Source organism: Ambystoma mexicanum, chromosome 13, assembly GCF_040938575.1.
Source record: "Ambystoma mexicanum isolate Mex_15411 chromosome 13, UKY_AmexF1_1, whole genome shotgun sequence".
Taxonomy (NCBI): Eukaryota; Metazoa; Chordata; class Amphibia; order Caudata; family Ambystomatidae; genus Ambystoma; species Ambystoma mexicanum.
The window spans coordinates 396,711,468-396,736,873 of NC_090938.1; the positions used below are offsets into that span (position 1 = coordinate 396,711,468).

The following is a 25,406-nucleotide window of genomic DNA, read 5'->3' on the forward strand; positions in this document are numbered from 1 at the left end:
TCTGGAGGAAGGTCCTCCAGCTTCCAAACTCGGCACCGATTGCAGGTATCAGAAGGGAGCTAGGTCTTCGATCGCTGAAAGCAGCCAAAGAGGCAGGAGAAATGTTACTATTTAGGAAAATACTTATGCCTAAGTCCCCTCCGCTATACAACCTGTCAAATACAGAAATGAGCAGCAACACCTGCAAGATGCTGTCCACATGGGCGTCTAAACAAAGAGCTATTCTTGAGAACATCGCATGCACAAAAGAGACATTGATTGGTAACCCAGTCAAAGTAAAAAAAAAAATGGACCAAGAGGACTGGGTTGAAACCCACACAATGGCCGAAAAGAACAAACTTCTAAAACATCTTCCGTCTCAACCTAAAAAATTGGATGCGATTCCTGAAATAATCAAAACATTTCCGGATAGAGCTCTCCGCTCAACCCTTTTAAGGGCGAGATTGAATCTTTTGCCTACCAACGAAATACGGGCCATAAGAGGCCTTTCTGACTCAAACCTCTGTCGACTGTGTAATACACAATCCGAAAAGGAGTCAGTGAAACACCTTCTCATGAGTTGCCCTAAGACCATCAAATGGAGAAGAGCGTTCTTAGGTCCTCTACTAAAATCCTTTTCACAGTACGATGAAGAGGTGTGGTGGTCCCGCTTAATGAGTGGCTCACGGACCACGTGGTCTATAGCAACAGCCAAAATTCTCAATGCCGCGCTGGAGGAATGCGCAAAGAAAGGTTTGGTCAACGTCAGTGAATAGTACTGAATCGAACTGAATCGAACAGCTAACTGAAAAAACCCACAAACGGACGGGCTAACAAGAAATAAACAATCGAAAAAAAGAAAAAGGAAATTAAGTGGAAAGAAATGAAACGTAACAGCAATTTTGCAAAATCATAAAAATGATAAAAGCAAAAAAAAAAAAAAAAAAAAAAAAACAAAGCAGGATTTATGAGCTTTTCTACGGTTGGTTGAGTACTCAGAAGGTTTATCCCAAACGATTCCATCACCACCTCCCCCTAATGGCTAAACTAAAGGATACCAAACCCCAGAAACTAAAAAACTAAAATGGCAAATAGAAGATCAGGCCTGCATTGACACCCTAAAAGCTATCATATGTAGTGAACCTGTGCTAAAAGTCCCTAATTTCGAGAAATAATTTCTTTTATGAACAGATGCATCAAAAGCTGGACTAGGAGCAGTATTATCACAGGAATATGAAGGTACTGGGCATCCTGTACTGTATATTTCCTGAAAATGAGTATTTCCGGAATGTAATTATGCTGCTATCGAATTAGAGACCATAGCAATTAAGTGGGCAGCGGGGTATGTGAGGCGTCGGAAATGAGGCAGACACAAAGTTGTTTTCAACATCAAACATCCTAATTAAATCCGGAGTGTTTGCTGAGTCTTTGGAGATTGGAGGTTGGACCCTGTGTTGCTGCTGCCTCTCGATCTGTCTTTCACTCTTGGACCTGACCCAGAGTCTGTCTTCAGCCACAACTAGAGCCTCAGCTTTTCAGCCCACCTCCGGACGCAGAGCGTTTGCTGAGTGTTCGCGGAGTGGTCAGGAGCGGTTGTGCCAGCCTCACAAACTCTGTGAAATATGGAAATGGATGCCGAGCCCGCTGGCCAACGTACACGTATTCAGGTACGTCTAATTGAATCACAAGCTAAACACACGGTAATGCACATACCAAAACCCACAAAGGCTGTAGTCTGTAGACTTTTATTCGGGGAAACGGTAACGCTGTGTATGCCATTACCTCCTTCTAGCCAAATGATAAATGACATTTGTAGCGCAATTAGCAATGGAAAAAAATGCTATGAATTTACCCAGGACGTCCACTCATTAGACGTTAAACATTAAAAAATGCCCAAACGGCCAAAGCGCAATCGCACTTACAAACCCCAACGCCTCCCCCACCATGTGTGATCTCCCCCAAAGAGCAGTGCAAGAAATAGACTGTGCCGAGGAGTGCGAGCTACCTTCATTGACTACAGAGCTCATGACAGAAAATAGAAAATCTCCCCACCCGCCTCCTTCACCTGCACAGTCTGGAACAACACAGGGATGTGAGAAACTGCTGAAAAGCGTGGACCTGGGTGCTGGAGATGCCTTCTTTACACCGTGCGAGACACGAGATGTAGAGAGGGAAAAGCTTGCAGCGCACAACGAAAAGAATGGGGAGGAAAGTGCTTACAAAGCCTTTGTTTCCCCCTTGCTGCAAGCCCCCCATCCGGTTGAACACGTAGGAAAAGAAAACGGAACACCGCTTGAGATGCAGATTGCCAAAAGCATGCAGACTGGAGTGAATCCTGAGCCAGGAAGCACACACAAAACATGGGATGCAATAAGGCCACGAGAGAAACTGCAAGGGAAAACAGCCACCAAAAAGAGTGATTCCATTTCGGATTTTGGATCTCTAAAGTGGCACTTCAATCCCAAAGAACAGTTCGTTAGAGTTCCTGGGGCCTCTCTTGGAAAAAATGACAAAAATAGCTAACATTAGTGCAGGAAGCGAAATTGAGAGCCTAGCTTTTGGCGGACCAAAAGCTAATGAACCAACTAAAGAAATACCAGATGATGACCTTCTGACTGGGTCAATACTGACATCTGGAGAGCAATTAAACCCAAAATCTCATGACTCCCATCCTGCCGAATCAATGCAAGCCATGAAAGAAAAAATCAATAGTGCACATTATATTGGACGCGAAATACAGAGACCCACGATCCTGCCAATTGGAGCACCCAGTCCATCACAGCAGCATTACCAGCACAAGAGCCATCTGCAAAGCATGCTGTAATGAAAGAGAACCTCTGCTGCACCGATACTGCACGGAAACTATCAAAGAAATCAGACGCAGAAAATGAAATTGGTTCATGGGAGGCAAAAAGACCCAAGCTCGATACCCCGAAGGCATAGCTCTCAACCATTTGTCTCGCAAAGGCGGGTGAAATCACCCGATTTTGTTTTTGGCGGGTGAGACGCCCATTGGAATGAATGGGCGTGCAGGAGGCTTGGCGGGTGAGTCAGCCCTTTGCAAGGCGGGTAACACCCGCCAAAAGCGGGTGAGTTGAGAGCTATGCCGAAGGCAAGGAAAACGCTTACTCAAAATTTCACGGCTGATAAGCAAGAGAGAATCCAGAACCAAAGAAACAGTACCATACGTAATGAGAGAAATGATGATACAGAATCAGAATCTAAGGACAGTGAAAGTAATAGATGGGATTCAAAAAAACGGAGACAAGCGGGACAATCCTTTACCCACAGACGAATGTTCACTAGTCGTCAACATGGAATAGAAACGAACATGGGCATAGGAGCTACAAGAGTCAATAACTACGGCTGTGGCGATTACACTTGCTCCTTACATTAAGTTATATGAATCCCTGTGTTACACATACAAAGATCAGTCAACTCTCCTTGCACTAATGAACACCAAGATGATATATGTGGAATCGGTAATGGAAGCATTAAAAGAAAAACGAAAAAACGAGGAAGAGAAAGAAATGGATGGAATTGTTCATAAATCACTTATTGACTTGTTGCAAGATGCAAATTCTGACCAATCTTTTTAGAGGGTGTGAGGGATATTGCATCTCGCTTTCAAAAACACATCTCAGAGGTCACGGTTCCAAAGGAAAAAGGAAATGAAACAGATGAGCCAAGTCCACAAAAGGCCTAGCCTATAGACCTTACAGCAAACTGCGAAAGCGAGATCTGTATACAAAATAGTGAAGTCCCGATTTCAAATGACGCTGCACAGACAAATGCTGCTTCAACTAGCAGCACTGACATAGCGCAGATACCTGTGCAGATGGCAAAGAAACCAACAAGCCTAGCAGCAGAGTCAGTAGCCATGTCTGCAGAAGCCAGTCACTCTAAAAAACGGAAAATAATGACTGAAAATGAAGTGAGCACAAATAATCTCTTCTCGATTTTTGAATTAAAGAGCGCTGACAATCCAATACAAACTTGTAGTGGTAAACATTTATGCAAAACTAAAAACATAAAAATACAAGAGAGGTTGAAAAACAGCGGGACCAAGAACTTCCTGCAAAAAATTACCCTGCCCATTGCCAAAAATATTTCCGGAACCAGCCAAAATGCAGCCATCAGTAAAAATAAATCAAGCAAACAAAAAAACAACAAAAGGAGTATTTCTAACAGATGCCTCGAGATCAGATGACGAAGCTAGTGAACACGACTAAAGTATTCAAGCGCTTTCACAGCTGTCAGTATATGAAGATGAAGACGAAGATGAAAGCCCAGGACCACAGCGGAAGGTTCTTGCGTTCCCTAATATACTTGAAAAAGGAGACCATTCACGAAAAATATCTGTGAATGATACCAATATACCTTTCATGACAGTAAGTGGAAAAATGCAAAAACAAAAATATTGCGCCAACTGACTTGTTTGATTGTAAAAACATATTAAGCTCACTCATAACACAGCCTAAAATGTCACGACACAAAGGAAAGAGCACTTCATGAATAATGGGAACTCAAGATGGAATAAAAACTGTGATCAAAACACAAAAAAAAGAGTAACCTTTGATCCTGATCCTGAAATAAAACTAGAAAGGATCACACACGCAAAAGATGAACTCGTATTAAATCGGTCGACTATAATGAAATGATTACAGTATATTGCATCACTGTGCCCAATAGATATACATATGTTGAGCTCCCCCTTAGAGAACAAAAATGACCAAGAGGTACTGACTCTGACCTCAACGGCAACTGCAAAATTAATGTTAGAAGCCAATGATGAATTTATAGCTTTGGGGTGTATCATCAAGAGCTGTGGAGTGCAAGATGTGAGTGAGATAATCAGACAATTTCAAGAAGAAAGAAAGACACTGAGCCCCTCTATCTGGAACCTGACAATGGACAAAGACTTAAACACCCTCAATCCAGCAATAAGTGCAAACGAAATAAATTAGAGTGGTCAGGAAGATGAGGAAGCCATTACGGGATGCTGTGAGACAAAGCGGTTTTGAACAAGATCAAAATTACCAATAAGGGCAGAAACTCACCCGGTGTACAAAACAATACTACTACAAACCAGTCAGAAGAACAGGAAGAATGGAACTGTGCTGCCAAATCATTGGCGAAACAGACGAAAGCCTAGGATGCGATAAAGATTGTTCCGGCTACATCAGTAGCTGGAACACTAGGGGTTTTAAGCACCTATTCAATGAAAAACATGAGTGCCTAGACGATCTTGAAAAAAATATGCATCCAAGAATCGTGGCTAACTGAAACGCCACTGTTCGACGGATACATCGTTTTATTAAACCCAGTGAAAGTAGGCCCTCGTGGAAGACCTTCTGCCGGCCTATTAACGATGTTGAAAAATGGGAAAGACATGTCTGTATTAGAAGCCATAAATATGTATCCAAATAACGATAATTGAATTATCAAACCACACTGAAAAAAATAAAATAGTCTTCTGCTGATAAACGTGTATTGGAAGCCAACAGACAAGGAAGATGACCTCTTCATGGATCAAATAACTGAGTGGATCGATCGGCTCTCTGAAAAATACCCAAATATACAAATCATAATTTGCGGAGATTTAAACGCAAACTGCTTTGAAGAAGACTGGGCAAAGGAAAAGTTTAAATAGAAATATACGACCAGACAAAGCCTCAGAGGGGCCCTCTGGATGGGAGAAACGGACTACAGAGCGATACATAGACTAAATGGCAACGTAAGAGGAGATGTTCCTCCACTTCATACCTGGTCAAATGGAATGACGGCAGCAACACTTGACTACATCTTTACATCTGGAACCATGCCAGATCAGATCCTAAGCTTGAAAGTTCAAAGGGTTGATCACAGCGACCATGATCCAGTGGTAGCTACAACAGAAAGAAATGAAAATGATCAAAAACCCTATGGAGGGAGAAGCTACAACTGGAATCCGGCTGAAACAGAACAATAGCTAAAGATGTACCAGAGCTAACAAGGGAATTAAAAGGATGGCAAATTAGAGAAATAAACTCAGCAGATTACTCTCAGATAATGACCGCATACAAGGAAAGACAAACTGAAACCTCAAAACCAAATTTCAAAGCGATTCATGTATATGACAAAGAAGTAGCAGAACAGAAAAAACAATTGAGGAAAGACTTGCGGCTGTTGAAAACTTCATGGGGTACGAGAAAAAAAGGAGGCCTTACGAAAAAGGAAACAACGTTACAAAATCTGCCAAAAATCACATAAAGCAATACTCCAAACAGAATGATGCGGAAAACATACGAGCAACAAGAAGCATGAACAGCAGAAATCTTTGTCAGCTGCTAAATGGAGAAAATGGGGAAAAGATCTGTGCCTGATGATAAATCCAATCACAGAAGATGTGTGGATAAACCACTTTAAAACCCTTTTCGATATTAAAAACAGTGAAGAACAATTAGTTGAAGTCAGAAACACCACAGAACCTTGGAACATAGTGTTTGAACGAAATGAAATCGAAAACCTCATAAAAAAAGCAAGTGCATCACGAGCCCCAGGGCCAGATGGCATTTCCAACGCTGTATTAAAAGAAAATCCAGATTTATGGGCTGAATTTTGCAAAACGCTGTTAGAAAAAATAGTGAAAGTGGGAAAAGTGCCCGACTCTTGGAAGAGCGCTATTGTGGTCCCCATTTTTAAAAAGGTCCACACACGCTACCTACAAACTACTGCCCAATTGCTCTGCTCGACTGCATTGGGAAAATATTTGCCAGTCTTCTCCCAAGACGATAAAAAAAAAATCAAAGAGTCAAACGCCTATGATGTCAGTCTGGATTTGTGGAACAAGTCGGATGTAGTCTTAATTTGTTCCTGATAAGCATACTAAAAGAACAAGCACCACAAAATCAGGCAAAGATCTACATGGCCAGTATAGATCTACAGCAGGCCTTTGATAGTATTGATCGAGTTCGGTTGTGGAACAAGCTCGATGCAGAGTGGTTGCCCTAAGGACTTACTAAGAGCAATTAAAGAACTCTACTCGGGCATGACTGTGATGGTGAAATTAGACCAAATGGCAACCTGTCAAGAAAAATTGAAACAAAAAAAGAACTGAAGCAAGGCTGCCCTTTGGCTGCAACATTATTTAGTTACATCGAAGATATGAAAAACATCACAGATACAAAGACATTGTTTCCACCGAAAATAAACTGCAGTGAAGTGGGCAGATTGCTTCACACCGACGGTGTAATACTTTTGGACCAAACAAAGATCGGCCTACAAAAGTCCTTAAATCTGCTAGAAAAATACATGGCAAACAAAGACCTAAAAATAAATCGGGCCAAATCAGAAATTATGGTCCTTGGAGATCGAAAACAGAAAAATGCACAAAATGAAAGATGAATATTAGATGGCAAACATCTGAATCCAGTAAAACAAACTAAAATACCTAGGAGTACAATTAAGTACGCAAAAAAGCAAAAAAGCCTGGATTGATGATCTGAGAATGAAGGCAAAGAGACTTGCAGATCAGGGTTCGATCATCAACAGAAAATATGGCAAGTTTTCCTTGCAACCTATTATTGCCTATTATAGACAAAAAGTGGCCCCTGCCCTGACTTATGGAGGAGAAACCTGCCTTGCAATAAAATCAGAGACGTGGAACCTACTGGAGAGCTATTTTTGGAAACGCGTACTAAAGCTCCCCGAATCTATTCCAATAGCGGTGATCCGCCATGAACTTAGACTAATATCGCTCCAGGCACAGGTAGCTTGGAACAGGATGAGGCTTTATCGAAAGGCAATAGCAATCGATGGCCCCCCACAATTTTAAATGGTATGAGCTCGGAAACAAAGAGCATATATTGGATGAATGGAAAATTGAATGTGACGTGGCCGTGAAAGAGCTAGGAAACACAACAAAAACACTGATCGACAATCCTATTCTGATAAAAAGAAATTTGTGGCCAGGAGATAGGCAGAAAACTGAAGAAGCAAGAGCGAAATCTAAAAGCCACACACTGCTAAATACGGACTGGGAACTCATGAATGTACTCCCGCTATACCTGGAAAAAATGTCCCCACTTAAAACAAAGAGATCTACTGCTAAGATTTCGCTTAAATGTGCTACACAATAAAACAACTCTAAAAAGATATGGGAAACATCAAAATAGCATTGAATGCCGATTGTGCAAAGCTGATAGCGAAACATTGAAACACTTACTTCTCTTTTGTTCAAAACTAAAATATCTGAGGACCGCCTACTTCTACGACCAAATAAAGGCATTAAATTACTTAGAATCGGCACATTGGTGGGAATGGATATACAGCTGTCGAAATACTAAAACAAACTATGCTACAGTGAAGTTCCTGGAAGCGGCTTTAGAACAATTAAAGGATGAATAACGATACAACATATAGAGAAGGTTGGATGGAACGTTATCAGCAGTGAAAAGCCGGTCAAGATTGTTAGAAAGAAAGTGATCTGACAACATTTTATTCTTATTGTTAATATTCGGATGCTTTTTAATTTCACTTGGATATATCTTTTTATTTTTTTATATTAACTTACTGTATTGTATCGGAAAGGTGATACTGAAAACTATTTTACAATAATAAAAAAAAAATGATTAAACAAAAAGGATTAGATGGAAGCCTTTCTGTCCCTATTCTAAAGAGTTTCCCTACCCAAAAAATTAAGATTAAGGATCAGTCTGTGTCTCGTCGTCAAACATATAAACTTTTCTTGTGTCCAAAACATACTACTCTGACCCGCACACTAAAATGGACACAAAGTGCAAGGAAATGTAGCTGACCTATATTTGGCAAAAAGTGTTCACAACTAAGGCAAGTAATGCAATCCAACAGAAACTGTCTTTTCCAACGAGGAGTCTATGGATCCAGAGGGTGATTTCACTTCCCCTGGATTATTTAAGTATGATGGCAAAAGAGTCCTTTTCAAACAATATTTTCTTAAGGATTTCAAAGGTGTCTCTTCCAAATAACAGATTCTTAAGGATAGCAAAAGTGTCAATTTCAAACAACAATTCCTTACGAATGGAAACATTTCTCTTTCAAATGACAGTTTCTTAAGGGTGACGAAAGTGTCTCTTTCAAATAATTCTATGAAGATGGCAAAAGTATCTCTGGTGTACTTTTTTACCATATACTTTTCAAACCAATAAGTTTATCCCTTCTGGGTCTTACAGATCCCCTGGTGTACTCTCCTGCCAGGTAGCTTGCCTCCCAATGTTCACTGTTTGAGTTTCTTTCACCGGGACTTCTTGTTGAATTCACTGTCATTTTAATTCAACACAGTTGTGCTAATTCACTGTACTTTCTACTTCATTGGCTTGATGTACTACTTGTTCTAACTTTTCCCACACTGACCTCTCGTATATGGGTATTTGTTCAAGTTCTGCCTTTTTATATCTACGTTACTATTCATTTGCTTCGGGTAATACTTGCTCCAATTTTCCCAACATTGGTATATGTATGGGGACTTGATCAAGTTCTGTGTTTGTAATTCACTGGGTTGGTATTCAAATATCTTTCTGTTCATATGCCTGTCAGGATGCCCTGGGTTCCTCAATGGCTCTGGGTAGACTCACTGATGCATTGAAGCGTCTCCAACCCATGGAAAATTGAATGTGACGTGGCTGGAAGCCTTTCCCCTTCCTTATGACACCTTTTCCCCATCCTACCCCCATAGGATATCTAGAAACTCAACCCCCTCCCTTTCTCGACACAAACACTTTCTCACAGACCGATTACAACGAAAGACGACGGACTAACATTGGAGCCGTATGCCTGACATGTCCCAACACAAGGGTCAGACAGAGTCGGGCAATTGATGAGAATTAAACACACCCGACTTCCCTTTTCCAATAGGGACAAAAGGCAGAGCATGAAAGCACACTCTGAGCAAGGCCAAACGCACAAGGAAGCCGCTATTCCAGGACAGCAGTTCAAACAGAGCAGAAAGGCAGAGAGACCTTAAAGGCCGACGAGGAGGGAATTGCCCATGCCCTTTTCAACCCACACCTGCGGAGCCTCCGAGAAGGGAAACGTAAGAACGGGAATTGTAGCTGGCTAATGGTGCAAAGGATGTCGGCAGTACATGGGACCCTCTTGCACTGATGGCCAGGGCGAAGTGGTTGCTATCGTGGTACTGTCCTTGAATCCAGAGGCATGAGATGCCAACAGAGTTCGGCACATGCGGTGAGTGGGAAAGAGCTGATAATAGATTAGACTGTGTTGGGCTGAAGGTTGTGAAGAGCAACATTGTATGAGGAAAGAAGACTAAAGCACAAAGGTCTTTTGTTTGAACTAAATGGGAATCCGTTAGTGGTCTGGCGCCACGTGGGCGCTCAATCCAAGAACTCTGACAGATGCCCCACTCCTGAACAATTAGAATGCGTTGAATTGAGAAATCGAAGTGGTCATACGAGGGTCGAGGCCAACCCTTTGTACAGTGGGAAAGTCTTCAGTGGTTGTTGTTGGAACTACAAGTACCAAGAGGCCCTAGGGGAGGCCGACGTGAGGTGTCAAGGTGGTCATACAAGGGTCAAGCCAAAACCCTTGTACCATTGAAGTCCTTGGCACCTTACAGTACTCTTTGAGGAACATATGAAAGTGTAAATCTGAATAAGGGAAATGTGAAACTAGCGTTTGAGCCCGGATGAGGGGACCATTGTGCCAGAAAATAACTGAGTGAGACGTGATTGCCCTTCGGAAGTTTTTGTTTGAACTAGCAAGTGCTTTAGGAAGCCGGTGAAGGAAGTTCTGAGCCTGGATGAGCGGGACCTCACTAAACTAGATGGTTGTTTAAAAAGACATTGAGACTTTTGAATACTACAAAGAAAGAGAGTGTGATTGAAATGCAAATGTGAAACCGGCTGAGCGATGACTGCGTAAAGCTAAGGTAAGTGAATCCCGCATTGTGAGAACTAAATGAAGTGTTATTTTGCCACATGTGAACCTGGTTGAGGGATGCCTGCGAATTAGGATGAAGAGCAATTCACCCGTGAACATTGTCATGATAAACGTGAACCCAACTGAGGCATGTCCACAGTGAGTTGTTGGTCTGAGCCCGTCTGAGGGGGGCTAAGGTTAAGAGAAGGATCAGAGCCCGCCTGAGGGGGATCCAAGGGTGAAGAATAATTGCCTGACGGTAAGATTAGTAGAAGGATCTTTTTGTTTTATTGTTTATTGCATATCAGGCCCTCTGAAGCAAGAGACTTTGCATTTAAAAGAGACTTCGACACAGACGGTCCTGATATTGAGGAAAAAGAACTGTAACCTTGTGCTGGAAAAGCCCAGGAGTGTGCTGTGCTCAAGAGTCCCGCCTTGTTCTGTGCTCAACATCCTGACTTATCATTTTGTGAACACTTCTTTCTTTTTCTTGTGAACATTATCCCACACTACTTTGTAGCATAGCGGTAAGGATTGGCAATAGGTTTTCTTAGTATAGGCCATTTTTATTTGACTAGACTCCACTTGGACGGTATTCTTATTAGTTGATGGTCGTAGCTTGCTCCAATCTTAGATTAGCCATTTATCTCACCCATTTTACAGTTTAATAAACACCCTTGAACTGTGATCGCCTTTGTCTCTCACTTTGATACCATGCCTTCCTTACAACCGAGACCATCGCGGAGCAAGTTAAAGGTATGCAGAGGGGGTCCTCGAAGGCATTGGTAAACCCTTGAGGCTGTGGTCAGGAGGAAGTGCAGAACCAGCTTCCTCGTCCCAGTTGGACCAAACAGAGAACTACAACATACTAGGTGAGAGAACACCCCAAAGAAACCAGAAGAGAAATAAGGGTCTGGGACCCAAATGTTGAAAAATTTGGAGAGTTATACTTAAAAGAGAATGCTGCCTGGCAGGATAGTCAACAGGTCCTGAGTTAGACATTATAAACCTGAAGAGGGGGTCTGGCACCCAGAGATTAAGAGGTTTGAAGAATTGTACATACAAGACCATGCCTGGAAGGATAGTGAACCAGGCATGAAAACAAGCCTTTTTAAAACTAAGAAACTGTCTGCGAACTACATAACCAGAAGAGAAGACGAAGGGGGAGGAGAGATATCCTTTGGCAAAGGTCAGAAGAAGACCATCAGAAAAGAGTAACATTCTTTAGTCAAAGTCAAGAGAAGACATGCAGAGAGAGAAATATACTTTGGCAAAAGTCGAGGAAAGACCACAGGAGGAAAGATGTATCCTCTGTTGGAAGAGAGCCTGGAAGAGGCTTGGGGAAGAGAGACACTTTACCCATCTTGGTGTAACTATAAAGATTTGAAGGGAGCCCCCTGCCCCGTCCTCTGTGTGGAACTATATAGAAAGGTGTAGTGACAGCCAGGGGAAGCAGGATATTCCCCCATCATTTACAAACTGCCTAAAACCATCCAGAAGGAAGGAGCTACCCTTCTGGAGTTAGGGCAAAACCTGTTATTTAAGTTTTTCTTCTGAAGTGTAACGGTCGGAAATAGATTTGGGACATAGGACAGTGGACTGTTTACTTTTGATGGACGTTCTGACATCATCCTTAGTTTTGTTTGAGGCAGGGAAACCCCTCTTAGTTATAGGGACAGGTAGGGTTCTTCCTAATTTTTTGTTAAAGGTTTATGCCAACAAGCATGCCACCTTTGTGTCCCATGTCTACTTCTGCACCCTTACAGTATACCATTTGGTCCCTACAATCATTAAATGTGCCCCACTATTGAGGCATCTTTTTTCTAAGTGTGAATTTAATCTATAAAATGGACTGTAATGTGTGCAGTTAAGTAAGAGTGAGATTAAATATTTTGCCCAGGATCACACACTTTGGCTACACATCGAAGAACAAATTTAAACCTACACTGCAATTTAAGCACTTGACCACACCCCTTTCAAGCTTTACTTGGTGCACATATTTAGGTTTTGTATTTCAATGCCTACAATAATACTGTATAATAGTTTACTTGCAAACTAGACTAATTGCAGCAACCTTACACCATGTAAATCCTTGAGGAATCATGTTAAGCTAAAAGAATATTATTTTAAAATTATTTTTCACCTCCTGAAAGGAAAGAAAAACTAAGTTGAGGGCTATGAAATAATGAGAGCCTGAAACCATGTATTTAACGCTGCTGTACGTTCTCCTCTTTCAGACACACACTGAAAGAAGTTGTGCAATAAACTTAGTTAGTTATGGAGATTCTTTGTCGCAAACGTTCAGCTCATTGTTATGTATGATAAGAATATTTGACCATGGACATAAAGCAAACCTTTTTTGCATTTCAAGCTAATGGACATCATTTGTATAAACTCGTCTTTTAAAGGGGCTTTAGTCTGTTACTCACTTTTCTTTAGTTTAATACTTTTTATTGAATTTTATAAATGTAATAGGATAATGCAGAAATATATTTGGTATGATCATGTTTAAGTGCAGTGTTGAAACAAAAAAATAACAAGTTGAATACTGTAAACTAACGCTTTTAAATTAGATATTTATATAACATAATAAATACCTTGCAAGACAAAAGCAAGAGGTGAATGGGGTTGAGATAAGAGAGTGACCCTATTATTAGAGTGTAAATGTTCATGCAGGGATCGAAATTAAGATTTTATAATTGGGAGCTAAAAGCAGGTCCAGGATAATCAATTTGGCCATTATTTATGACCACTTATGCTTTGAATGTTGAATAGATGTGTCCTAAAGTTTATTTATAGATTGTCCCCAACGCACAGAATTAAGTTTACATAGGTGTGTTTGTCCTGCATCATTTGGTATGGGGAGCCAAAAGTAGCACATGGTAGCAATTGGTGTCAAGCTAACTTGGCTCTTCTAGGCTACAAGCAGGAGCTAAAGGGCTCTAAGCTCCCCTCAATTTTGAACCCTGTCATTGCGGTTTGTGTTCCTAAACCGCCATGACAGGGTTCTAAGTTGAGGGGAGCTTAGAGCTCTTTAGCTCCTGCTTGTGTAGCCTTATTGCAATCAAAGTGTGGCATCCCAGCAATAGGACTCTAGTTAAGAAATGTAATAAATGGAGCCCACTTTACTTTGTATGTGTGTAGCACGAGTGTGACTAGCAATACAAGATTCAATTCTATGAGTAGAACATACCAAATTCCACCATTCGCTGATAAGATTTTGTCCCTCTTTCCAATGTTTAGGTATATCCTGGAAGGCAATTTAAAATAAATAAATTTATTATGTTGGGGAATTGATAAATATAAGATCTGATGAACCAAAAGTTAAGAGGGGCAAGACCTTTGAATATTTTATGCAAAATAGGCCAGATCAGAGACCAGAAAGATCTTACGAAATTACATTCACAGATGATATGTTTAAAGGAGGCTCTGTTGTGTTAGAAAGATTTACAGGTATCATTTTGAGAGGAAGCACATTTAGAAATCCGTTGGGGTGCAAAACAAGCTCTATGAATTCTAAAGACGGTGGATTGTTATTTTAGCAGCAGCTCTAATGTTGGACTCTGATTCATATTTTCTTCCAACATTGAATATGAATATCAAACCGTCAGTTTCCTACAACAGTTCCGTTTTAGATTTGACATCTGGTATCTTTTGCATCCACAAACATTTATAAATATATGAGGCTCTCTAATCGAAGTAGATTTAAAAAAAAGTTAGATTGTGATTTGAAATAGGTTGGATGAAGCGCATGATCGAAAATTAGGGACGACATTGATGAGATTAAGATACACTGTGTTCTATGTGTTCAAGATTGTAACATGATTTTGAAGAGGATAAAGGAATGGGAAATGTTCTGGAATAATTAATGAATATAGATAATGCCTTTGTTAAACTAGGTAAGCCGAAAAAGTGATTTATTTGCAGTTATTTCTTTGTTAAATCAAATAGGAGTGCTATATTGGGTAACATCTTCACCTATAGTATCTAAAATATATTTCCATGCACGCTTGGCACATATGAGAACATAACATTTTTTAATAATAGGTCCTTCTGTGAATTTTAGGATGAAGCAATTAAGTTTCCAATCTGCAGCAACTGAAGGAGAGATATCATTGACTTTACGATATATGATGTGCCTGAAAAAATGTCTGAGAAGAAAACAATGATGACACAGATGGAAGTCAGGAAAGGCAACACCACCTCTACATTTAGGTAATCTAAATTTATGAATTGCAATCCGAGAGGTTTTGTTATTCCAGAAATTTTTTTATAAAATAGATTCAAGGTTTTTGAAAAAAGAATCAGGAAAAAAATGGTATATAAAGTGGGTACTAAATTATGGGAATAAGCATCATCGTAATGGTTTATAAACTACCCCACCATGGCTAATAAAGAGGTGACTTTTTCTGTTACTTCATTGAAAATATTTTATGAAATCCGTTTTATAATATAATTAGAGTCTTTAGCAATTAATAGACGCAGATAATCTATATGATTGGTAAATTGCTGGACATCTGACTAGGGACAGAGATTGGATAAGAGAATTTGAGATGTATTAATAAGTTTGTACCCTGAACCAGTAGAATATTAATCAATCTGATGCCATAGATTCTGAAGTGACATATTGGGGTTCATTTAGTAAAGAATTATATCTGCACAAGCAGAGATTTTTACTTCTAAACTATATTTAAAACTTTGAATTCTAAAGGCATTACGAGTATTTTGCAGTAGCGGCTCTAGAGCTAAGATAAAAAGAAGTGGCGATGGAGGTCAAACTTGTCGAGCACCCCTATGTAAATTAATAGGGTATGGGAGGGTATTAATCATCCAAATGCGAGACCTAGGAGAACTACATAACATTTTGTGTAGGAAATGAATTTAGGACCCTTGTCGTGCTCAATAAGGGAATGAAATATGAAGTACAGTGAGACTGTAAGCTTTTTCAGCGTTTAATATAGCGAGTATGAAGGGGCTTGTATAATCGTTTGTTAAATCAACAATGTGGCATAACTGTCGAGAATTGGAAGCACCATGACGATTTTTTGACAAAACCAAACTTTTAAGTGACTTAAGTGATTTTGTAGTGGGCACAGGTTTGCAAGATCACAGCTGTTTCCAGGTCTCTCCGTTTAAAATTTCCTTTCACGCATAAGAAAGGCTCTGCTGCTGCTAACAAAAGAAATGCGGTTGCAAGGTCTTTTAAGGTGCTGGCTACAGAGCCACAATGCTGTGTGTGTGTCTCGGGCCAGGATGTGACTTGGGAAATGGGCAAAGCTTGCTCGTCCATGCTGATTCTAAATTTAGAAAGAAAGTTCACACAGGACTTTTTGTTTTTCTTCTTCTTTTTTTGAGCCTTTGAAATAAAGATGCACACTTTGAACTTACTGTTTTACACTACTATCGCTGAATGTATATGAACAAACCATTTATTTCCAAATACACTGAAAGGCAGAGTAGCGCAAAATAGACCAAAAACCTTAACCCACCCCCCGTAACTTGCTGCGCAAATGGTTTTTTGATTAGCCCATTTGTGTGGGAAATAGCGCAATCCAGCCACCCTTCATGAGAAGTATTTGACACACAAACAGACGAGGTGAGCAGTTAAAGGAAGTATCACTATGCCAGAACAGGATTAACATTTCTGACACATGGTATCCCTCTTTTCTAGCCCATCAGAGGGTAGGTCCCACCTAAGTTATCCTTGCCACACGTGTCACTCCATGTATTGAAAGAGAGTGACACAGCTCTAGCCCCCCAGCCATTGGAACCCCCTCCACCTCTTGCCATAGCTTGCACCACCTCACAGACAGGAAGAATACTGGCAAGAAGCCGCCCCAGCTCCACGGGCCTCTGCGAGTGCACCTGTAGGCCTAGTTTCATCACCTTGCAGAAGAGAGAGAAAAAGCCTGTCCTACTTGTCGTGGCATATCAGTTTGTACAGATGCCTTTATTCTCTTACTTAGGGGATCACATAAATAAACTCCAAATGACCTATACTTCAACCTTCTCTCCCTCTCCACTCACTAGAGATTACCTTAGGTTCGCCCTGAGGTGCCATCTCTGCAACATAAGCAAAAAATGACAATGCTCCTGCTGGAATCGGTTCTTGCATCCTTCAATTCGTTCCCAGAATTTGTAATTCAGAATGAGGTTGCAGTCTCTTGTTGAACCTCTCCATTCAACAAGCAATGTCTCTTTAGCTGTTTCCCTACCAACACTGACGGCGCCCAATCTTGGAAAGCGCAAATTGTTCATCCAGATCGACCATGGCTCCCTAACCCCAGATGGTTAATCCGGTGTCTCCTTCTCAAAGTCCCAAAGGTGCAGCACTCCCAGTCTCCAAAAAGCGCTTTGCAAAATTCCCCCTTTACTTATTTCCTGTCAGCGTTGAGGATGCAAGCACCTCTGGTCCTAGCACCACCTCCATGATCTTTTATTTTCGATAAACCCTAGTCTCGGCCCGAGGTGACCAAGTATTGGCAGTCCATTTAATCTACTCTAATTTAATCTAATCTACCAACTCCTCCTTTTATTACAAGGAAACAGATATATTTCCTAATGAATTTAGAATTTCAGAGTAACCAAGGTAGGAATTTAATTTCTCAGTTTTTAAGCACCTATCGTGGTCATACAGATTATTTTTCACTTTCATAGGATTCACAATCAATTTGTGGACATCGGTGCTAATTAAGAGGGTAAATAAAATTGTTCAGAAGGGCTACTACATTTTCAATTAGGATTTTTGAAAGATCTTAAAATAGAATGTGAATAGTGAAGTGGATAGGGCATCTGTCAGTGTGAGGAGGAGAGTATCTAGAAGAATTATGTTAGTGATCAGACTGTAAGACTTGGGTCCTGAGAGACACTTTGCAGACCCTTGAAGCACTAGGTCTCAAAATCAGGTGGCTTTAGCCAAGTCTAAGGGCAAACCTAAACCAAAGGGGAAACCTAAGGCTAAAGGAGAGAGCAAACATAAAGGAAGAGGGAAGGAAAATATTCCCCCTGGTAGACCTAGGACTGAGGTTGAGGTAGTTGGCCAAATCCCTGCTCCTAACGTGGAAGCAGGATTGTCAAAAACTCTATTCCTACGAGAATCCTGCACTGCCAAGCTTGCTTGCAAAGGAGGATTACTCTAAGGATGAGATTTGTTAGTGTCAACCAGAAAAATCATCCTTAAAAGGCCTGTGGAGAAAGGCCTGCTTCCAATTGAAGGAGGAGCCTCCTGAGAAGTAAAGAATCCTACAGGAAGGTGTGTTACTAGTGTGTAAGCTGTAGCGGGGCAGAAGGAGTCAGACTTGCGTTGGACATTTTTAACTCATTTATTTAAATAATAAGAAAAATGCCTAACTTGCCCTAGTGCCATGGGAATGTTCCCTACCTAACCAAACTAAGGGAGCTAGTCTATCATCATGGGTCCAAAGAAAAATGTCCTCAGTCCAAAATCTACTTCTGTCTGACCCTAACACTTAAACTAAAAACTAAAGATTGCCAAACACTTCCCTTTAGCTGTACTTGAGCTAGTTTTCAGGGGTTTTCCACTTGCAACAGGTCTGATTTTGCCACCAACTGTAATCTAATTAGTAGAAACTATTGATCCTGGTTCCCAGTGTCTTTCATGAGCTTCTGTAGTTCGTGCTGTATATTCATACGTCGACTACCTCAGAGTGTGCAAGATCTAGAGATGACCTTTTTAATGTCTTTCTTGGTGTAGTCTTTTACATTTGTTCCTCTGTATATTTATATTTGACGCTCTTTTGGTTGCGGTTTGGCATACCCTTCACAACAGCATGACACCACCAGTCATGGGACCTCTCTTCTGGGTTCCCCTTTCTTTGTCTTTGATTTTCGAGATTGATACTTGAACTTAAGTCAGAGTGGTTTTGAAAGTCTCTTAGTAATGGCTTCCACTGTTCCTATAAAATTATGCTTGGTAGCTTTCTCGCTCTTTCCTCATATACACACGTGTGCTTCTTAATGATTCCCAGTAAATTTTGGGGGACGACCCTCTTTGGTATCTGCTTTCTCTTAGGTATTTGCTCTCTGACTGCACCCCCCCACCCCCAATCAATATTGGTTACAACTCTCTGTGGTGTCAACCAATAGGTACGCTCAGCCTTTCTCAAGGTTTCACAATCTATATTGATTAGACCTCTCCTTGGTATCTTCCATTATGTATGCTCGGGCTTTTTCAATGCCCCATACACTATTACAACTTCAGCTACTTCTCTCACTTAAGCCTGGATGCCTCCCCTTTGTCTGTTCCACCCCAGTACCTTCGGTTGTGGTGGGTGGATTTACAGGGCTTTGGTGCCGGCACAGGTCGATTTCCTTGACTTTCTGGTTGCTTTCTCAACTCCACTGCAGACTCGTTCTCAGTGTCTTGCTGTGTTGGTGTGCTCGGTGTAAGGCTGCCGACGGGAGACTTTGTTCCTCCGTTCCTCTCCGGTTTCAGCGTTGTTTATCGAACCTCAGTCCCACCACAGCTTTTCTGTGGTCATGCCACCATGTACGACGGTCTACAATATTCCGCCCTGACACCAGTTTCCCCACTGTCCGTTGCTCCGGTTCTCTGACGTCTTCCTCTGGCGTTCTCGTCTTTGCGGGCTCCGCGGCTCCATACTGCTGTGCCGATCGAAGACGTTGCAACATCAGACCGCTTTCCCTGCGTATGGCTCTATTCTCTCTCTCTCTCTCTCTCTCTCTCTCTCTCTCTCTCTCTCTCTCTCTCTCTCTCTCTCTCTCTCTCTCTCTCTCTCGTCTCGTTCGGTTCGTCCCGGTTACAAACAAGTTCACATTCAAAGTGTCGTATTGGATCTAGCATTACCTGAAGCGAAACCAAAGGAAGGCACATTACCTGGGATTGAAGGCAATCCCATATAGGCAGATAATGTTGCGTGCATAGGGAGTTCATGTGGAAATTAATCCCACTTGCCCAGACCCTTGGGGGAGGGTCTTGCATAGCGGGCTCACCTCCATAGCCTCAAAGGGGTTGCTCCCCTTTGGGGGGAAGGGGCAAATTCTCTTGATTTGTCACAGAGACCATTGGAGGAAATTGTGTGTGGCCCTTCCACCTGAAGTTGGTGCATGAAGTTCCCCTTGCAGTTCATCCTGATGTCAAGATAACTCAAGATTGGTCACTGTGGAGAACTAGGAGTCTGACTGTTTATTTAAATTAAATGGTAAAATGCCTATCTATCCCTATTGCTAAGGGGGATTTCCCTACTTACTAAACTAAGGGTGCTCATCCATCTTCCAAACCAAAACCCATTTATTCTATCTGGCCCTACCACTCTAGCAAAACAGAAAAAATATGCCAGACCAATACCCTTTTAACTCAGGTTTGTCTGGCCAATGTTCCATAGGTCTCCCTTTTGGAGATGGTTCCTAGCGCAAAAATAGTTAACAAAAGATGAGCTCTTCAAAAGTAGCAAGTCTCCTATAACTCAGTGTATCAAGTTCATTACGTGGAGGAATGTTTCTCTTATTCCTTTTCCACCACCTTTTCCGTTGCTTGGTTTTGTCATGAGCAAGTTGATGGAACCTCCAGGCTGCCTTCTCTTTTTGGTTTCAAAAATGTTCCTTAGGTTCTCTAGGCCCCTCTGGCTTTCTGGTTTCCTTAACCTTGATGCTTGTTTCTGTGCTCTGTGCCAAAAATCAATGCTCCAGGTTTTTCAGGCTCCCATAAACATCTGTGTCAGTTACTTTCTCTTTCTTTGGTTCTGCTCGCCTCCCCCCTCTTGCCCTGGGCAACCCTGGTACCTTCTCTGGGTGTGCGCCAGTGGGTTGGCGTTCCAGTGGGAATGTTGCAATTCACCACTCTCCTCGGCATTGCAAGTTCTTAAGCGTTTGCCGAGTGCTTTTCCGGTCCGACTCTGCAGTCTCTGCACACGTCATGTTCCAAATGGTGTATCCGTTACTCTGTTCTGTCCCGGTTTCGGCGTTTAAGGGGTAGCTGATAAATCCTTCCGAATATCTGTACTAAGAAACTGTTTCCCTTTTCTCTTTTACATTTTGTAACATTGCACATAGCATCTTACAATGCAGTGTAATGGAGGTACTTTTGTATCACCCTAGTCTTTAACACTTGTCATTTTGGGGTTACTTTTATATGTTTACCCTATATGGCTATTGGACATGGCTAGTGCCCTAAAATGGCTGTGCCACAAGATTTCCGATTGGTATATGACCATATTGTTGTTTGGCCTTCTTCCTGCCTTGCCATATAATGTCATGCACTTACTCTGGAAAGCTGCTGCTTTCACAGGCAAGTGATACCTGCATGTGTGTGTGTGTGTGTGTGTGTGTGTGTGTGTGTGGCTTAGGAAGGGGTGGGATTGTCTGATCCCACTCCAAAGATGTACTACATCGCTTCCTGCGTTTGGCCCAGTGAAGCCCTGCTGGATTACCTGATCTGCGAAGGCTTGTGTGCTGCTTCAACCCTTGGACTGGTGGGAGAAACCAGTCTCGACACGTTCTCGAGGATCCAGCCATCCTGAACCTTCAGAAGTGCCCCTGGACCACCCAGTAGACTGACCAGCTCTCCAATGGGCTATCTCACCAGAACTGTTGCCATTCTGGGCTTTCATCTGGAACTTCGGTGGTCGCCAGCTCGTGCCAAAAGTCACCTTCCTGCGAGTATCAGCTTCCCAGCTTTAAGGGTTCCTGCTCTGGAAGGTCTTATTCAATTGTGACTTGAGAGACACCTGAAGTCGTCACTAGGTGGTGAACGTAGTTAGAAATCACTTTCCTGTGAGTTGTCCAGAAGAGGCCTGCAGCAGTGAATCCTGCATTTCTTCTTGACCAGGGATTGTATCCTGCACCACCAGCCGACCGGAGAAATCCTTGGATCCGCACCACGTAGATGTCCTCCCTTGGAACAAACAGTGGAAACCCGACAGTCGACACTCCAAGTCGCCTGGGAAAATCAGAGTCTGGCGGGTGAGCACTCTCAAAGCATTCAACTAAACCTGAGGTTTCTTCCTTTCCATTGCTTTAAAAAAATAAAAAAATTGAAACTTTAAGTTCGGCAAGCGCAATCACAAACGTATCCTTACAACATTAATCATAGGTACAATCATTGCAATATTAACCATGAGGTCCAGGCACAGTGTTTACCCATCCAGTAATGACTGGAACCCTCCCCATATATCCTTTGGTCGGGATGCTGCAGGTTGCAACGTTATATAAGCATCTTCATAGTTACTGACCCAAGTTAATCCCCTCAGCCAGTCTTTCACATTAGGAGAATTCAAGTCTTTCCACTTCCATAACATACAACGCTTAGCTACCATGCACCCTATATTAAAAAAAAGAGCGCAACGGGCGCTCAGGGAGTTCTCTCCAAACCCCAAATAGCATAGTATAGGCAACCTCTCCAGCTGTCTATATAGCAGACAATGTACCAGAAACATTTTTACCAGAACTGTTCCAGCTCCGGGCCGTACCATAGCATGTGTGCATACCCAGCGTCCAACGTACCACACCCTGGACAGCAACCACCATGTTCAATATGCAGTTTCCCCAACTTGCGCGGCTTATAATGCACGATCTACAGGATTTTATACTGGATTAGTTTTAATCACATATTCATTGACACAGTACTTGGTGAACATGCACATGGACCTCCAGCACCCATCAGTCACCTTTACTTCCAGTTCCGCCGCCCACCTCCCTCTGACTTTATCCTCCATCGCTGGGGCCCCATCCACAATTCCCCTGTAGAGGGCAGCCTGTAGCTTACGACCGCCATAAGAGTTGGAGATTAGGACGACCATTGCGTTCTCAGGAGGTTCAATTGGTTAACAATCCTATCTTTTCTGCACTACAGTTTGTAGAGCTGAAGCAGCTCCATGGCCTACCCTTATGTTCATTCCGCCACGTGTGTTGTCACAAACAGACCCTCTGAAAACAAATCCCCTATCGCCTGATACCATGGTAGACCAGTGTGATCACAGCGAGACGTCCCACGTAGGGGAGAAGCCTGGGAAGCTCTGCAATTGTAACCAGTGGTAATATGGTCTGCTTGCTGCGGTTCTCTCGAATATGGCTCTGCAGGCAAATAGCGTAGTCTGCACAGGATCATAAGGGCAATCGTCCCTATACCTGGTGTCTAGAATCAGGGATTTAATTTCTACGTTCTGTGAGGGGTCAGTAATGTGAGACTCACGACTGTGTTTAGTTTCTCAAGGTCCGACGTTTTACTTTTAACAAAATTATAAAGTAAACCCTAACTATACCTACTCTACCACAGGATTCCCTACCTAGTCTAAGAACTAAGGGAAAACCTCCTAGCATACACAACTAACCCTCGCACTAAACTAAATAAATACTCGAGCAACATGAAAATAACATAAATAAAAGGTTACCAAAGAAACCATTGTCTTGGATGACTTCTACTTCTGCTGGGCAGATTGTGCTCCATCTGGAATGTCTCCAAGTCAATTTCCTCCAAGGAAAGAGAAAGTCTTGAATAAAGTCTTAAAAAGTTCCAAAGAAACAAAGGTTCAAACAAATAAAAATCCACTGGTAGTAGTTCTTCGCTTGATAAAAAGATTCCCTTTCTAAGTTCCACAAAGGAAACCATAACACCAATGGGGTTCCTGAATAACCTCCTCTCCGAAAAGAATGGGTGGAGTTGAAGACAAAGTACCACTTCTATTTTGCAACAACTCTCCTCTGTAGAACCTCTGCTGCATCTTTTACATACTGTTTGTCAGGATGCTTCTGCTTAGAGTTTGCCCTCTTCAACAAATGATATTGTGCGAGCAGGCTTCCTTGCCCCACAGTTGACTTCTGCTTCTACTACGTTCAACTACTACAGTTTGACGACCACAGTTCTGCTGCTGCTACTGCAACGTAACGTTTTAGGCAACTTCCACAAGACCTCTTTGACCTCTACAGATTGGCAAGGCACTCTTCTCTCTGGTATGGCAAGAACGAGTAGCCTCTTAGCCTTTCCTTCTTTCTTGCAGCTACCACAAAATCTGTCTTTAGCTTCCAGACTATTTCTCCTCAACTTGAACAGTCTCCGCTGTATAGATTTGAAATATAGTCTTTTTAACATGTACCTAGCTCCCTTAACCAGATTTCTTTTAATTTTTATTTGCATATGGTTTATACAAAACCTTTACAAACATTTAAAATCTTGATATTGTTACAAACAATTAAGCATTTTCTTATAACAATTGGTAATCTTGAATATTACTATTGTACTCCTTCATTACAATGTACAACACTACAGCTGTGGAAATTCAGATAGCGGACTCTCCTCCAGTACTATGTGCAAAATAGCAATTGTGCAAAATCAAATCTCAATCCATAAAATCCATCAAATAATACTTTCATATTGGGAGATCTGAATTAACATGATTTTAGAAAGGGACTAGCAACCATCCTTAATATAGTTCCATAACCTAAAATCAAGGTTACAAAAAAAAGGTTATACAATTCTAAAACCTACCTATGAAATGACTGTTCACTAAAAAAAAAAAGCGATTAGCTGCTGTACGGCATTTAAGTATGCAGATCATAAAAACATACCAATGAGCATTTTCCGTTTGCAATAGTTCATCGTTGATGACCTTCAAAAGGTGAGTTGGTGGTAGAAGCAACAAGATATTTTCTCCCCACATACATCTTAACCAAAGAAAACTAATTGAGAAACTCGATTCATCAATAATATATTTCCCTAAGGCAAGCAATGAGAACATACAATTTCCCCAGCTTTAAATACACAATTTCCTCCAGTAGTTAGCCCAAAGCAGTAGTGTCACTCTTTCATCCTTGGATAACCTTGTCACCATTATACTAGATGACTCTGGGTTAACAGCTTCAGCGACTCTAAAATAATAGTGTGCAGTTCTTAAATGAGCTGGATTCACTAACAGGGTTTGGTCTCCTGGCTTGGGTAATGCTTGTTCTTTGTTCAGCTTCAGCCACTTCTACAACTTCTATCTACTCTTTCCCTCCTTTCTATCAGCCTTAAGCTTCCAAGGTATTGGTGAAACACTGTTTCATGCATGACCTCTTCAGACGTTAAACTGTGCTTGTAACATTTCGGGAAAGTCAGTTCTGCTTCAATAAGTTTACCTGCAGCATTCTCCTCAAGACTTCCCACTTCTGCAAACAATTTGTACTTGCTTTTGATGTGTATGCGAGTATGAGTAAAGCTGGTTACAGTTACGGGCAAGGTATTTCTATTGATTTGGAGTACAGAGCTTCCCTTTTCTGACTCCACAATCACGACTGCGGGCAGCTTCTGCTACCCGACTTGATTTCTTCTACTGCTGCTGCTACAGGCACTCTTGGGACCCACAGCCTGTGGAATCAGAAAAAATATAATATTACGGCTGTTACACCAAGCAAAGGAAAATACACCGACACGGGCTTGTGAAGACTCCCAGAATCTTTATTACAAAACTGAACAGTATTCAACAAAGCACACAAATAGTTATTTGGCTGTCAATACATCACAAAGACCACCAGCAGGGTTCAATGTGAGCAGTGAACAGAATTTCCTAGCTGGACAT

At 41.7% G+C, this 25,406-nt stretch overlaps 1 protein-coding gene across 6 annotated transcripts in view; it reads left to right on the top strand.

Annotated features, from left to right (window-relative positions):
- Positions 1 to 25,406, top strand: part of TSSK4 (testis specific serine kinase 4) — a 2,423,787-nt gene that overhangs the window by 84,394 nt on the left and 2,313,987 nt on the right. For 5 of the 6 annotated variants that reach the window (XR_011282998.1, XR_011282999.1, XR_011282997.1 and 2 more), the window contains one exon: positions 14,942 to 15,090. The gene's annotated coding sequence lies outside the window, so the exon portion shown is untranslated. Of the gene's footprint in view, positions 1 to 1,411; positions 1,647 to 14,941; positions 15,091 to 25,406 lie in introns of those variants that run through there. The other variant, XM_069633970.1, reaches the window with a different exon arrangement.